The sequence below is a fragment of the Nelumbo nucifera genome, chromosome 3, assembly GCF_055504915.1.
Source record: "Nelumbo nucifera cultivar China Antique chromosome 3, China Antique-T2T, whole genome shotgun sequence".
NCBI classification, from domain to species: Eukaryota; Viridiplantae; Streptophyta; class Magnoliopsida; order Proteales; family Nelumbonaceae; genus Nelumbo; species Nelumbo nucifera.
Window position 1 is genome coordinate 75,993,795 of NC_142651.1, and position 11,987 is coordinate 76,005,781.

General features: G+C 28.1%; 1 pseudogene; it reads left to right on the forward strand.

Annotated features, from left to right (window-relative positions):
• The first annotated feature begins 464 nt into the window (after nucleotides 1–464).
• On the forward strand, nucleotides 465–1,075 carry LOC104588798 (mitochondrial uncoupling protein 3 pseudogene; annotated as a pseudogene).
• Nucleotides 1,076–11,987: the final 10,912 nt, after the last annotated feature.

Genomic DNA, 11,987 nt, shown 5'->3' on the forward strand with positions numbered 1-11,987 from the left:
CTTGATTATCACAACGAATGGAAGTGAAAAAGAAAACCTTTCTTTTCATGGAAAAGATTCTTCAAACATATTAGCTCCAATGTTGTATGATTCATAGCTTGATATTATGTTCCAGCACTTGATTTAGCATCCACACTATGTTTTTTTTTTTACTTTTCTAGGTCATCATCATTGAAGCCTTATCTTGACTATATGGGGTCAGCTATGTGAACCTTGCCCGTGAAACTTAAGCTACAAATACTCAATTTCAGGGAAACCCTAGATGTGAGGCCATTAGTCAAATGTTTGACCTTGACTTTGATTAATTGTGTTATTCACCCAAATTTAACAACAGTAACCATCTTGATTAAAGGCTAATTAGCTTGACATTTCTAGGCAATTAAAATATTTGATCATACTGATTTATAGTAGAGTGGATATCAATTTGGACAGACTTCCTAAGGTTTGGTGGTAGTGACTACTTAATGCATGATTGTGTGGATCTTTCAAAGGAATATGACATTGTACCTTGTTTTAATGTTTTTAGATTACCCTGTAAACTACAGGTTGTGGCAAGCCCAGCTGATCTTGTTAAGGTGAGAATGCAAGCAAATGGTCTCCAAGTGAGCCGAGGTACACAGGGTCATTTGATGCTTTAAAGAAGATAATAGGCACAGAAGGTCTCGGGGGACTTTGGAGAGGGGTTGTTCCTAATGTTCAAAGGGCATTTTTAGTGAACATGGGAGAGTTAGCCTGATACGATCATGCAAAACATTTTATTACCCAGAGTGAGGTTTGTGATGACAATATATATGCTCACACCTTGGCATCTGTTATGTCAGATCTTTCAGCAAATGCTTTGAGTTGTCTAGCAGATATAGTTAAAACAAGAATGATGAACCAAGCTGCAAGCAAGGAGGCTAAAGTCATCTATAAGAATTCTTATGATTGTTTAATGAACACTATGAGAATAGAAGGGTTAAGTGCACTGTTGAAGGGGGTCTTTCCTACATGGGCAAGGCTTGGTCCTTGGTAGTTTGTATTTTGGGGTTCATATGAGAAATTCCAATATATAGCAGGTTTTTCATCCTTCTAAATTCTGATAAATACTTTTATTTGTGATCCATTTGTAAGTTCAATTAACTATTTAATGATCATAGCAAAATAACAGCTTTTTAAGCAAAAGTTGGCTTTGTATCTATTTGGCCTTCTATCCACTTTTTTCTTGGGTAGCAAGGTGTTTCTTAATGAAGCCAATACAGTTACTTATCACCAAAAGGAAAAAAAAAAAATCACAAAACAATAACCATCCTTGGTGGCAGTTATCAGCATAATTTAGTTTAGTACTTTGGTTACAATATTGCAAATCTACCTTGCAACAAATTTGGCCACGTTTAGTTCACTACTGTTGGCCTCATGTTTTCAATTCTTGCTACCCAAGTATTTGGTTACAAAATTCTTACTGTGGGCCTTTTTTAAGAATGAAAAGTAAGACATTGGCCAAAACAAAAGGCTAGCCTGTGGCTTGAAAAATAACTGTGTTGCAAGGGTTAATAGTAACAAGGTATTAATGAAAACTAGGACATTGGCCAAATTGGTGTCAGGGCAAAAAAGTTATCATTTGCTATGGAAGTTCTGTATGAATTGTTATAGAGTATCCTAAGTTTTATCCGTCTAATGTTCTGAAGGCATTAATGCTACCATCAAACAAGGATTAATAGTAACAAGAATGCTGGATGCAAGCTACATGTTATCTTTCTTGAAAGAAGCATTGTGAGATTATTGATTTTAAATAAAATATTCATGTATGCATGAATAATTCTGAGACAAAACCAAGAAGAAGTGATCACTATTTCTGTCAAACTAGTATCCTGTTATTGTAGGCCATACGTTGTTTGTTTTTTTTTTTTATGAATAACCTTCTTGTTAATGATCATGTCATAGCAGAAATTCCCAAACTAGTGAACAAGATATTTGAACTGAGAAAAGTATATTTGTTCTATTTTTTTCCCTTTCAACTGTTTCTTTTTGTGTATAGCTCATATAATTTTACATGTCTAATTAACTTCTAACAACATATTTTTTTTTCTATGTTGCATGCTCTATATGACTCAGTTATTTTAAGTATAATACTAAAATAAATTGTTTGAATGTCTCAGCATTTGAGGCCTCTTGCTAGTGTGCTCGATGCTTTTAATTTATTTCTAAAATCAGCCAACATTTTAATCATGTGACACCATTTAGATCTCATTTGAGATCAAAACAAAATTACAGAATTCCTTTTTTTTCAGACATATTAGAAATGATGAAAATAGACCTTGGTCGAAATCGATAGACACATCAAAATTTTCAAGTTTCTTGAAAACCAAAATGAAATCTCAAAATTCTTTAGGTGTTATTGTAGATATATTTGGCACCAATAAGTGTGTCATTCTTTATATCATATAGATTTTCACTTCTTACACTTAATTAGCTAATTATAGATATGTTATGAGTGTGCATGTTTTTATTTTCTTTATTTATTTTTTCCCTTCTTCTGTTTGTAACAAAGATCAGTTGTATTAAGAAAAATGTTACAAATAAGAATTATTTTTGTACACATAGAAATATAAAAAAAAATGTAGAAAAAATTGAATGCATTTATATCTATACTACCATTAAAATTATGGATGAGCTTACGGAACTTCTTTTAGTTATAATATGAATGAACTTTTTTAGTCCCTTGCTAACTATGAAGGCAGAGAAAATGTAATTTGAACTATTACCTTTTACATCATTCAAATCTATCTCATTAAGTCATATATCTAAGGTTTGGACTCCTAATACCTCTCATTAAATCATATATTTAAGATATTTTTTCCACCAATAAATTATATTATTAAACCTTATCCAATAATTTAACAATATAAAGCCCATGTTTAAAAATGCTAACCCAAAAATGAAATTATTTTTTCTATCTGCTAGGTGGTGATAAACAATCCAACAATACAAATTAAATGGGTAAAACCATGGTGTCATAATTAAATAATAAAAATTAAAAAAAAAAGATAAAAACACAGAAATTATAAAAAAAAATACATACAATTTGTAGAAAACATTTAGGCACATCTTTAATATTATATGATCAATACATTAAACAAAAATAATTGTGATAAATAAGAACTATTTTATACACATAGAAATATATAAAACATTTTAAAATAATTTAGACTCATATTATTACTCATCATCTATAAAATTTTCATGTGCAAAGCACGTACACATTTGCTAGTTAAATAAAAATGTGTGATAGATAATAATTATTTATTAATAATGGAAATGGCCAAAAATATTAAAAAATGGGAATAAGAGAATTAATATTTTACCCATGACCTACTGGTTGGGTTGAACAATTCAACGGGTTGTTAACTAAGCCAATGGTTTTTTGTAGGAAAAAAAATGGTAGTAAAACAGACCTAGAATATTGGTCAAGTGATCGGTAAATTGGTCTGACCAATTGGTTAAACTATGGGTTGAAAACACTAATAAGAACTATGATTGTTATGAAACATATATAACCATAAACTAATGTCAAAGAATGTTGGGTTTTTTTTTTTTTTTTTTTTGCTCCAAAACTAGATAGGATAGCTAAATAGGAAGCTAACCACCAACTAAGCACTCTCTAAAACAATGGCATAAGTAATTGATTGGTGATCCATACCATCCTATAATTATGGGTTTGTAAAATTTCATGGTATTGATTAAAAGAAAAAAAAGAAAAAAAAATCATCTATTCCACACCTATCTACTTTAGGGTTTCTCAACTACAATAGCTTTAGTTTACAAATTACAATCAACCACTTGATGATGCGAATGGGTATTAATCCATGTGTAATAAGAGCATCCCCACTTCCTAGTGGGTTTGCCACCCATGGTCCAATGTGGGCTAAAGGTTGTGCTAATTAGGACCATCAATCCAATGTGAATGGGTATTAATCTATGTGTAATGAGAGCATCCCTACTTCCTAGTGGGTTTGCCACCCAAGGTCCAACGTGGGCTAAAGGTTGTAATAATTAGGGCTGTTGATTCAAAAGATGGTGTCAAATATTACAACTCTCAAATTTACCTTCCATTTGGGCCCAAATTTCAAAGGTGATTTATAGCTTGAATATAGGTGATGCTTAAAGCTGTTAATGGCTCAGTTTGAATTGGAATAGGTAGGGATGCAAACAAAATGAATTCAATTTGAATAAGGGCATATTCAAATTTAATTTAGTAATGTAAATCCTATATTTGATCCGATCTGATGATTCAATGGATTTCACAAAGACTAACTCAAATTTGAATTTGCTAAGTATGCCAGACATCTGAGTCTAATTCAATTTGATTTAATTACCAATAGGTTAATAAAATTAAACAAACTATTAACAGAAAACAAAACAAAACAGTCCATCTATATCTATACTAGTATTAAAAGTACGAATGATGTGAAGAATTTCTTCTTGACTAAAATTCCCCTATATTTAAATTTGGTCCCTCTATAGTTCTAAGGACATTTGAACTACTACTTTTCACCTCATTGAATTTCCTCTCATTAAATCTTATGTTTAAGGGTTCTCTTTTATTAAAATTTTCTTCTTAACTAAAATACCCCTATTTTTAAATTTAGCCTCTCTCTAATTCTAATGACATTTAAACCAAGGTTCAAAATATCAATACGCCCGATACGCCGGTATGGGCATATCGGGCGAATTGATATAGTGTTTCAGGCCTTTTTTTATTTTTTTCGCAACCAGTTCAAGGGGGGCGATTTAGGTCTCCTCTACCCCCTGAACCAGTTAGACCTCCAATACACCCACTGTAAGGGTGTATCGGAGGGGTTCCGGAACGATACATATCGGCCGATACGAGCCGATACGTATCAATACTTTGAACATTGATTTAAACTACTACTTTTCACTTCATTGAATTCTTGCTCATTAAATCTTATGTTTAAGGTGTTAACTCCCATTCTCTCCCATTAAATTATATATTTAAGGTATTTTTCTTACCAATAAATTTTACTAATTAGATCTAAATTCAATATTTTTAACAACATCCATGTTTATTTATATATATATATTTATATATGACATAGGAATACAGCTATTCTTCCATCTAGGTGGTCCACAAGAAATTCAAACATCTAGGTCAAATGGATGAACCCATTATACCTTAGTTAAACAATACAAACATTATGAAAACAAAAAAAAATCTATAAAAAATTTTGGGTACATCCCTAATATTTTGTATTAATCATATTAAAGAAAAATAGTTGTGATGAATAAGAATTGTTTTTATTGACAATGAAAATAAAATACAAATTTAGAATCAATCCAACAATGAAATTTTTTTATTGTTTGGTAGCGAGTCAACAATTCAACCTTTTGGGTCAAATGTGTTAACAATTGATGTCATGATTAAATAATAATAATAATTTAAAAAAGATAAATATACAAAAAAATAAATAAATTTTATAGAAAACATTTAGGAACATATGTAATAATTTATATTAATCATACCAAAGAAAAATAAGTGTAATAAATAAGAAGTGTTTTTTATTGATGACTGAATTAAAATACAAAATTTAAAAGCGACCCAAAAATGGAATTGTTTTACTGTTTGGTGGCAAGCCAACAATTCAACCTTTTGGGCCAAGCGTATTAAACCTTGGTGTCATAAGTGCATAATAAAATTAAAATATATATTAAAATATTAAAACACTAAAAAATATAGAATTTTTGTTGAAAACATTTAGGTACATCTCTAATATTATATTTTCTTCATATTAAATGAAAATAAATGTGATAAATAAGAATTATTCTTATACACATAGAAATATAAAAATTTGGACACATATTATTACTATGATAATCATCATCATCTAAAATTACCATGTGCACATTTGCTAACACAAAGAAAAACAAAAAAAAAAAAGCAAGCATCTTTTTAACCATTTTTATCATATACATTTTTAACAAAATGAGGGTATACATGTAATTTTATAAAAAAACATAAAGAATATAAAAAATCATTACAAGTGTGTGTGTGTGTGATATTTTGAAGTATGTTAATTATTTGTTCAAATTGAATTGTTCAATATAACATCATTAGTTAAACAGTGCGATCTTTCGAAGTTTTACTAAGACATTTCACACAAACCAAGATATCAAAAAAAATAACTCCATGATTTTATAAAGTGTGAAAAAACACTATAGCCAACCACCATAAGAATGGTAATAACTCTCAAAAAAATTTCCTTGGGTTAACTTTTTCCTCTACTTTGAAGGTAATCGTTTCATTAATAAAAGAAAAAGAATAAATAGCATGCATATTCTTTATATAAAATGATTTTAAGTAAAAATTGGACTAATAAATACAAATAAAAAATATAATCAGAGACAAAAAAGTTATCTTTTCAATTGTCCTTGAAGAGAATATAATTTTTCATCCAAGATTAAAAGATCTATTAATGAGATATATTTGATCAGTTGTAACTTAATGATCTACAATTAATCAATTATCTGATTTTGAATACAATCTAATAACATATAGTATCCTAATGGTTTAGTTCAAATGATTTACAATCCAACAATTATCCAATTCAAAATATATAAAACTTACACTTAACTCCACATAATAAATTGATAAAAAATATAAGCAGGATAAGTAAGACTAAGTAAAAGTAAATAATACAACATAACAAAGACAATAGAAAAATTGCATACATAGTGACTACAATTGTAGTAGATAAAAACTTGTAATACATACAAGTCATGCTTTCCCAACATCAATAATGAATATACAGTGGAGAACCTCTGCTAAAGTATAAAGCCCATGACTACTTAATGTTTAAATCATAAAATCTAGTGTTACTTGTGTCTAAGAACTAATCAAACTAAAGTTTAGAAAAAAAAGACCTAGTTTTATAAAAGACTACTTGGACCCATTTTAATGTAGGGGTTTTGTTAAAAGACTACCGAACCGGTCAGTTCGGTATTATAAAAATCCAAAGGTATTAGTTCGGTTTCAATTAACCAAAATAGAAAACCGATGGTTAACCAAACCAATCGATATACATATATTTATATATATTATTTATATTTATGTATATTATATATTATATATTTTTTATATATTATAAATTAATAAATATGCATTATATATAAATATATATATGTATATATATTTATAATATATAATATAATATTATATATATATATATTTAGTGTTTTATTATATATTTATATAATATATAAAATGTCAACCAATTAACCGAACCGTAAGCACCCTTAGTTGGAACATGTGTTACTAAGTCAAAAATCCTTTACTTTGAGGGAGTGATGCCTTTAAATAGGCAAGTGTCTGTGTTGTAGTCGGACATGTTCTTCGCGAGGTTATCAAGATGAGGTCGTCCACCGAGGTTATCAGGAGGATCCGCCTTCCCCGGCGGGGCATGTCTCCTTATCAGTGTAGAACTTCACTTCCTCATAGAGTCTTTGGTGAAACAAATGCTTGGATGAGGGCTGGCGTGGCTCGAAGATGTTGGCTACGCAAGCGACCACATGGCAGCTTTAGCCAATTAGTATACCACCCGAACACCATTAATCCACTCCGAAAATAAAAATTCAAAGACAATTAAATAACCAAAACCTACTTCAAATACATGTAAACCCACAAGATAATGCACAGAAGAAGATAATATATACTTAAAATTAAATAAATAAAATAAAAACAAAAACCCCAATTCCTTGCCTTTTATCTTCTTTCATGTAAAGGAGAATTATCATACCTTAAGGTGCTTCTTAGCATGGTCTAACAATCATGTCTTTGGAAGATCTAATGCGACATATAGATTTCTTGAGACTCCAAACTCAAAGGAGAAACTCATCTCCATAAATAAGAGTAGTGTCATCCTCTTTTTTTAGTTCTACAAACTCAATATGTGATTTCAAATAAAAAAATGTAAATGAAATCACCAAAAAAATAAGATTACAAAATTTTGATATGAACCTTTTAGGGTTTTGGAATTCAAATTGGATGAGAAACAAAAGACTGACTTACCTAAAAAATGGACCATTTGTGTATAATTAAATCATGTGCATGAATCTTCTAATTTTGGTTTACCATACTTAGAATTAGAGGTTTTACACATGATGCTAATAGAAACACTAGTCTACCATTTTTTTTTAATCCATGAGAGTCTTTGTATTTTGGAACACCTTTATAAAACAGAGGTAAATAGACAATTGTTCTCCAATTTGAAAAGGGAGACATGCCATTTTCTATCGACCAAACTCAAAGAACATTAAAAGCTTCAAAGTAACAATCATTAAAAGGAGTAGAATTGGAAAGAAGAAATTAGGGTTTGTCAACCAAAACTCAAGTAAAACTTGTTTATTTATATATAAAAAAAAATCAGATCGGATAGGGGTGATTCAATTTTTTAACAAACCTATTTTTCGATTAAATCTAATTCGAAAATTTAACCAGGGGCATCCAATTTTGGAATAGGACTGGATTTTAATTTGAATTGGATCATGATTCGGTCTATTTGCACCCCTAGGAACAAGTGTGTGAATTCCATTCTAATTAAATTAAAGTGTAAGAAACACCTATAATCGAATCAATTATTAATTGGGACAATCATAACTAGAACCAAATCAATTATTAATAGGAACCAAGGACTTAAATATCGACATATTTAAATATCGTATACGGGATAAGTAACGAATAGAAACGTATCCCATAAGTCGTTCATATACAAATCCGTATTGGCATGTTTCATATTGTATTGACCAATGGGCATTGATACGGGACGATACGCCCAAAACGCCGCGTCTCTTTATACTTCATAAAAAATGCAACTATGCCAATTTGAACCCAAGTCATTCGAACGCACTATTTTTCTCCACACTCTAAACCATCAAGCTAGGCTTTATCTTATGTTATTAAACATAATAAAATAAATTTTATTATGCTTTTGTGTCAACATACAATTTAAACAAAAAACATGTGTTTATATTTAACAGTTCTAACTATTCCAAGCAATAATATTCAAAAATTGTATTTTATAAATTAATAGAACAAATAATCTATCAAGTCCATATTTATATAAGAAGATGATTTTTAATATCAATAAAATTATACAAATAAAATAATTATTTTAATATTTAAATTGCATATGATATGCATTTTAAATGTTTATATATTTTTAAAAATTATTAATTAATATTAATAAGTAATAACAACATATTTATTATTTATAAAAAATAAAAATATTATTTACAAAATACTGAAGAATATAATATTAAATTGAATTTATCAAATTCACTAATCTATGTTTATTTCAAAAAATGATTTTTTATTTTGAATTATTTATAGAAATAAAAATATTAACAATGGAATAATTACTTTATTAATTAAAAAATATGAATTTGTATAGGATATGTATCTTAGAAATTTTAACAGATTCGATATACTTTAAGTTAATATTATATCTTTGTGAATTATTAATTGGTATTTTAATTTGCATTTGAGAATTTAATATTTAATTTATTTTTTGTTAATGTTAAAAAATTAAAATAGTAAAATAAAAAATAAGTGATATAATAATTAAAATATAATATGCACATGTGTTTAGTGTCTTGGACTCTTGATTGATGCATTATAAATAAAATTAGGGATAACTAGACTGTAATCCACCTCAAAAATCTGAAATTACAACCCCCTCCTAGTCTACTAGTAGCCCCCTATAAACCGCATATTGCTTGTGGATTTGGCATTGATCCACGATCAGGATTTATCTCACTTGTACAATGGGGCTAAGATTTGTATGGGTGGACTGAACAATAAAAACCCCATAAAATTATATGATATCTAAGCATCATGATATATTAATTGTAATATTTCTTTTCATATACACCATTAAAATATACATTTTTTTATGTATTTAAATACTATTTGTGACTATTTTGGTCTTAAATTTATTGTTATTAATGTATTCGTGGAAAATGTATGTATTTCCCTAACATATCTATCTGTTTTTATATTTTTCATCCGTATCCATGCGTTTCCAAAGCGTATCTATATCTGTATCTAAATTCTCTGATATAATACCCGAAACCGATACTTTAATCCTTGAGTATCTATATACTTGTTTTCTTTTTTTTATGGGGAGACATATCCAATGTAAGGCTGTACGGGATTGTGTGAACAGTGTGAGCACGATCTTATGAAGATCAAATCCAATTTTCGATTAGACTCAGTAATACTTGGCATCTACAATTACCAAGAATAATAATAATTTAGAACCAAGGTTCAAAGTATCGATGCAATACACGCTGTACGAGGTGTATGGTATCATATAGATAAAGTTTCGATACACATATTTAAAGGTGTTTTCAAGAATCCATTTATTTTGTTTATTAAATAATATAAAAATACTTATAACAATGAAATTAAAAAACTAAAAATTAAAAAGCACATGACTTAAAGCACCGATACACCTTTGCTAATATACACAAGTGTATTGATATTTTGAACTATGCTTAGAACTTCATTTTTTAAACATAGTAGTAAAAAGTGAGAGTAAAATATTAAACTATTTATATGTTGATAAAATCATAAAAAAAAAGTGTTTTTAACCATAGTTATTTTATAAATAGATGTAGACATAAAAATATAACAAAATTTATAAAAAATCAGGATATTATTTTATATATTATTATATAACTATATAATCAATCATTCATAACAAAAAAAAGTCTTGACCTAATAACAAAATTACAACACCAAAACCAACATAATCAGCCAATTGATTCAATTCTATTAAGTAGAACTCGACCCGTCGACACCACTATGGCGGTTGGTGTTGATTATCCAGGTGATCACGAATTTAGCCACATAAACCTAGGTGAAAATGACTAATTTTTGGGATTTTTTTCTTCCATTGTACATCTATCTTATATCATACATCTAGAATATTCTATGGTCCCACTTGAAATGTCATAATATTTCACATATTTATATCTATATCCATATCTATACTACTATAAAAAGTACAAATGGGGTCTAAGATTTTTGGAAATTTTCTTGACTAAAACACCCTCTTTTGAGATATGGTCCCTCTTTATTATGAGGCATAAAATGTAATTTGAATACTATTATTGAGTATATTCAATTCTCTCTCATTAAACCCCATGTTTAAAGTATTAACTCCTATTCACCCTCATTGAATCATATATTTAAGGGATTTTTGTTTCTTCTTATCACTTAATTCCATTAATTAAATTCATACATATTAATTCCAAAAGCATAAAAACTAATACTTTTAAAATTAACCAACTTGGGAAAAACAATATTTTCATCTAGGTGGTGGTAAGAAATTAAATCAATTCAACTAGTGTTGCCACAAATAGATAATAAAAAAATATAAAATAGATAAAATGTAAAAAGTATTAAAAATTAAAGAAAAAATTGGGAACATTTTAAACATCATATATTTGTCATATTAAACAAGAATGAGTATGACAAATAAGAAATATTTTTATTAATGATGAAAATGGAATATAAAATTTAAAACCAATTGAAAATAAAACTATTTTCTTATTCTCTCTCATTAAGTCTCATATCTAAGGTATATTCTCTCATTAAATCCTATATTTAAGATATATTTTCTCATCAATAAATTCTACTACTTACATACACATCAATTTTAAGAGCATAAAAATAAATAGTTTTGGTTAAATTTTCTCAAAAAAATAAATATTTTGAAAACAAAAACATTTTCTTCCCTCCTAGTGGTGGATAATCAATTCAACCATTTGGGTCAAATGGGTTAACCAATAATTCTATAATTAAATAATAAAAAATACAAAAATACAAAAAATAAAAAGAATTGGGCATATCTCTAATATTATATTTCATTATACTGAACAAAAATAAGTATTATATGTAAGAAGTAATTTTATTAATGATGGAAATGGAA